The following is a 6,064-nucleotide window of genomic DNA, read 5'->3' as shown; positions in this document are numbered from 1 at the left end:
ATATAAGACAATATATAACAATTCAGTAGTAGTAATAATAATAATAATAATAGTTGTAGTAGTATATAGAAGTATATAAAAATATAAGAAATATATAGAGCCCAAAAGAGGCTACAAAAATGTTGAAGGGTCTGTGCAGGGCCAGAATTTAACTGAAAGATCCTTATGGGTCCCTTCCAACTCAGGATATTCCATAATTCTGTGAACCAATCTCTTTAGGGTGCTGTTTCTACGTTGCACAGCTTTGGGTTAGTCCTGAACCTTGAGCAACTTTGTAAAGGAAGTTGTTAATAAAAAACACAAGGAAGTTTGATAAGAGAGTGAGTAGAACCCATCCAGGTCACTTAATGTGGGGTTTTTAGAGGACAGCACTTCAGTGCTTTTCCAGCCTGGAATGCTCACAGCAGTTAGTGACTGTTTCTGTGCCTGAAGGTTAAGAACCACAAAAGCACCTGCAGCAGTTTGAAGGGGCTGTGGGGCAAAGACAGAGCCCTTGAGAGTCAAAAATGTCAAAAAACACAGAACCAAGTTCCACAGGCAGAGACAGCCTCTAAGACATGAGGTGAGCACAGTAAAGTACATTTAGGGTGACATTACAGGCTCAGAAAACAGGGTATGAATAGGCTGGTGTTCACATCCTCAGGAATGACTCAAGAGCAGTTGCAGTTTGACTTGTTTTCCCCTTCAATGTATTCTTTGTTTTCTTAAGCTCTGTTTGGCTTTCGTTGTGCCCTCCCTTTTTTCTTTGTTGAGCATCCTTATAAAAAAGCAGGTTAAAAGTAAATATAGAAGTGATCATTTAAAATAGCTCAGCAGTTACCACCAGAGAGGCTGCAGGGTGGTTTCCAGTGGCAGCCAGCTTCTCCAGGGACACTGCTCTTCCCGTGTCTGCAGTGACCTCCCCAAATTCCCAGTGTAAAGGGGTTCCTACTGCTGTCAGGGCACGTCATTCCCTTTATTTTCTCCTGAATATGCTTTTCTTGATAGCCCACCATTCCCAATATTTATTATTTTATGGCTTGGTTTTATCAATTTCTCACCCTTTTTTCTGCTCTTCCCCACCATTTGTAGCTGACACTTTGGGTGTCAATGATGTGACAAAGAGCAGCCAACACTGGATGTGGTGGTTTAGCTGGAGAAAAATTCAGGATTCAGTCAAGAGAGAAAGGAAAGAATTCCTAATGGAGAATCATGTTCCCTTTTGCCTCTCCTGTGGGATCCAGGTTAGAGCTGCTCCTTTCCAGGACTGCTATTTCCCTCCAGATGTGTGACTACGTGTGCAGGCTGTATTTGCATGTGGAGATGAATGGGGCTGATAATAGCAGCACTTAGCAGGAAGTGCCGTGTGATGTAACATTTCCTTGATCTAACCTGCTGTTGGTCTTGTGCTGCCTTCCCTGAGCTACCCGGGGTGATCCTCAACAGCATCCAGCAAGACAAAACACGCCTGGCTACACAGGGACCGCAGCCCAGGCACGGGGCTTTGCTCTGAGCGAAATCAGCTGCTGGGGAAGCTCAGAGAGCGGAGCTTTTCCACACGCGTGTTTTCCCTGAAGATTTCAGTTGTTCAGTGCCATTATCCCCACCCCTCCTCTCAGAGGGTAAAGCTTTGTGGGCAGTGCTGTGAGCACGGGGATCTCCAGACACTTGGAAGGAAATTAAGAGAACAAATCAGGTGCTGACACAGAGGCAGCATTTCCCAGAGAGATACGATGTAGCTCGTCAGCAAAGCTGCCCTCAGTCCTGGCTGAGGACACACCCCTGGCCAGACCAGAATTGGTGCCACAGCAAAACCAAACCCCAAATTCCAAACCAGCCACGTGGGACAGCTCCTGCCACCTCTGCCTTTCCCCTCCAACCCTGATCTTGCCTCCAGCTCCCAAGTTCCCAGCTCAGCTCTGAGCAGGGACCAGCTCCCATCAGATGCAGTTTTTGATCTGCACTTGCAATTTTATTGCCATTTCTTCCCCATTCTCAGCCCTGCAGCTGAGTGCAGCCAGGGTGATGGATGTCCCTGCTGGGCCATGCATCTCCTGCTGCTTCTCCTGCAACCCACAGGAGATGAAGGGAAGTGCTGATGTCCATGGAGCTCTGGAGGGAGGCACAGCAGTGCCAGAGCTTGTGCACCCATTATCAGCACTTGAATGACACTTGCTCTCTACTTCCACAGGCCTTGGACACAGCAAGGGCATTTCCTTCCTCAGCCAGCAAAGCTCCAGGATCCATCTGATGAAGCCATGGCTCTGCAGTGATTCTTGGGACAGAGCTGCAAACTGGGAGACACCAACCCTGCCCAGCAAAACGCCAGGAAATCTCCAACCAGGCGCTTTTTGCCTTTAGATTTCACATTTTTAGGAAAAGGAGGGGGGAACCCAGCCTGGCTCCTGCTAAGCAGCAGCAGCAGCACACAAAGCAATCGTTATGCCAAGATTTAGCTGTTAAATCCCTCAAGATCTGGTGCTCACAGAGCATAAACAACCTTTGCCTCCCAGCCTGGCTGAGCTGTACCTCCAGGTTTCCCAGCACAGCCACACAGACCCTCCCATACCCATCCTCTCCCCAGCCCTTTGCTGAGGCTGCCGTGCCAACAAGAAAGCCAGTTGCCATGGCATTTTTTCCCCCTACAGACAGATGTCCATTAAAAACCAAGTCAGCCTCAGGTTTGCTTCACAGAGCAGCTTTCAGTAATTATTACCAGCCTGCAAGGAATTTCCACTGTAGCCCTTCACCTCAGATGTTTCAATGCACTTCAGGATTAATCCCTGGGGATTAGAAGGAAACTACTACAGAGCAGGCACAGGTATGCTCAAAGGACAAATTTAGGATTATGATTGTGGTTTATGTTTTTGGCAAATGACAACCACGTGACTGTGTTTGGAAAGGGTTGAATTTGTTACCTCTGGTGCTCTTTCCCCTGTTCACCGTGCTAAAATCATCAGGGAAATTGAAAGTGAGATGTGAAACTTTCCCCTCCTCAGGGATGTCTCACCTGGGGCTCAGATCTGGGATTTTGGCTTCAGGAGGAACCTCCCTGTCCTGGACAGGGGCATCACCCAAGGCTCCATCCATGGAGAAGGGAAAGCCCAGGCAGTTTCTGTGAGCAGGGCCAAGCACTTCCAGCAACCACATGGCTCAAGAAGCCAATTCCTTGGCCACATTTCTATTGAAGAATGGAAAAAGGGATGAATGGATCCCATACTCCCATCCTGGGGGCCAAGGGCCTGTTGGAAATGTCCCTTGGGAAAAACAGAGGAGCTTCCTACTGCAGTGCTGGCAGCACATCCCAGCATCTCTGCAGGGATGGGTTTGAAGGGAACAGTCAGGTATTTTTATTTGGACTCCAACAGTGCTGAATGTGTGAAAATGAGACACTGAAATTTAACTGTACAGTGGAATTAGTTTTCCTTACTTAGCACTGCAGTGCTGGAAATCCTTGGTGATGTCCAGGGAGGGACCTCCTCTCTCACATCTGGCTCTGAACTTGGCAGGGCTTCCACAACATTCCTTGTTTAAGCTGTGGCACTTGGGAAAGCTCAGCCTTCAGAGATTTTGGAGCCACCATTGCAGTTCAGAGCCCTGCATGCAGGCTCACAGGGAGGTTTCCACTGGAGCCTGGATCTCTGAGGGAGCCGAGTGCCACAATTGCAGCTGCAGGAATGACAGCTCCTCGTGGCTCTGGGGAGCAGCAGGGGCTGAGCACCCCCTGGCTGCAGGGTCCCAAGGGAGCACTCCCTTCCAGGCTCTCAGTCACTTCCCAAGGCGACACATTTGGATTTCTGCTCTCAGTTACAGCAAGAACAGCTGCAAATATGATCAAAAATATCTAATCCTCTTAACTGCTTCTGCAGCTTGACTCGATCACTGCAGAGGAAAATGCTGTGATTGCAGAGTGCTGCCTGCATTCCCACGTAAGCCTCGGCTTTTACACCATTGATCATTCCTCCACATTGATTTTTTGGAAGGAGGAGAAGATGTTTGGCTCCTTGTGATGAAACTGAGGGGATTTTTCAGGAAAGGTTGGAGGCCAGGAGCTCCCAGACCCCAGGCCAGCACCTGGCTCTTGGTGCTCCTTCACTGAACAAGCAGAATCCAGCTGGGATTTGTTCTTCACCAAAAACCAGAGCACGTTTGAAAGCTGCCAAAGAGAATTGCTTGGGAAAAGTCCTCTTTGCTCCTTGTGCAAGCCCTGCACTTGCAGAGGGAAACTCTTGGCACAGCTGTGCTTGGACAAGACCATCCAGCTTCCCCTGCAGCTGCAGCAGCATCCCTGTGTCCTGTGGATAACTCCAGCTCACCCATCTCGCTTGGCCACATCTCCCTCTCAGCTCCTCCAGCTCTCACAACTGAACTCCACACAGACCATGGATTCCAGCCAACAGCACAAGGAGTTTCTCCAGCCTAAGTTAATTCTGTTGGGCTAAGATTCCCAGTAGTGCAGAGGAATTGTTCTGGGAGATCTAATCCTGGTGTAGATGCTGAAAGGATTGATTGTGGGTTTGCTTTAGTTTTACAGAACTCTGACACACAGATCATGAAGATGCTTTGGAACCTCATTCACACCTGTGAGTGGGGGTCTCCCAGCACCCCAAAGAGGAGCCTTTCCCAAAAGGAAACCCAGAGGGTTTCCTTCACCTGCTTAAACCCCTCTGCTGTACATGGCAAGATGCTCTTCTTCCCCAAAGAGTGTCCCACATCAGTGGAGACTGATAAATATCACAAATAACACATAAAAGAGGGAAGAGGAGACTGGGAGGCAGAGGCCTTTAAATTGTTGTCAAAAGCATCATCTTTGCATCCAGGAGACCAAGGACTGACATTGTCCTCCAAGGCCATTGCCACCACATAGGGACACTGAAAACAAGCAAAGAAACCAGCTCTGTCTCCAGGAAAAATCAGCACTACCAGGATCTCAGGCTGGGAATAAAGCATGTGCTTAACACAGCTCATCCTCACCCACTGCCCTCGGGCCCACAAACCCAGAGAACCTCTCCAACCACCAAATCAGCAAATTACTGAACCTGCAAAGACCAAATTCTCAGTTTCCTGGTGAGCTCAGAGCTCAGCTCCCAGCAGCAGCAGCAAAGCTTTCCACAGCTTCCCAGCCTCAGCAGAGCTCAGGAAACCCTCCCCAAAGAGCTCCCACCTACCTCAGCTCCAGCTCAGCAGCAACCCCCCAGGTGCAGCAGCTTTGGAGGAGCTGCTGGCCCTGAAGAAGTTTCAACAGGGCCCAATTTCCTGGTGGGGAAGTAAACATTGTTCTCCCGGAGGTGTTTGATGTTTTTAACCAGCTTGGGATGGAAGGAGTTTGACTCTCCAGCTCCCTGGGAGAAGGTGGAAGGAAACCAAGCCAGTGTGCTGAGGTTTGTTGTCTAACTCAATTAACCAATTACTTCCAGGTCAAGAAGGGGCAAAGCTATAACTGCTCTTGCTGCTATAAATAATGTTTGCTCAGGGGTGGTGCAGGGGCAGGAAGCTGTAGGTGTGGGGTTTTTGCTGGAATGAAAGCAAATATCTCTGATTGCTTCCTGCTCCCAGCAAACCTGTCCCTGTTTTTTACTGTTGCTCCTTGGATTCTGGGGTGAACCCAAGCACAATTCTTGCCTTGGGAAATGTGTGCAGGAATTCAGGCTGGGGGAGGAATACACAAATATCCCTCCTGTGCTGCAAAACACATCCCAAACACCACTGGCTGTCCTGGTGTGGGATCTCCTTTGGAGCAGCTGGATGAGTTTACCTTTAAAACACAGTTATTAGACCAAAATGCCCATTTATGAAAAAAAAAAAACCAACAAAAAACCAACAGGGGGAGGAGGTTTTGGGGGAAATGGATGTGAATTTCTCAGAGCTCAAGGGAAAACAGACAAATTAGTTGGTGCAGATCAAGGCAGGAATTTTCCAGTGGGCCTTAGGGATTTGGGCTTCAGGGGAAAGGTAAAGGGTGTGGGAGATCAGAGCAGCCCCTTGGAGGGCATGGCTGTGGGGGGCTCCAGCTCACACAGGTGGACACCTGTGGATCTTTGCCTCTGTGTCCACTCTGCTCACAGCACCGTGCGAGGTTTTCCTT

The sequence above is a fragment of the Molothrus aeneus genome, chromosome 18, assembly GCF_037042795.1.
Source record: "Molothrus aeneus isolate 106 chromosome 18, BPBGC_Maene_1.0, whole genome shotgun sequence".
NCBI lineage: Eukaryota > Metazoa > Chordata > Aves > Passeriformes > Icteridae > Molothrus > Molothrus aeneus.
This window is presented reverse-complemented; position numbering follows the sequence as displayed.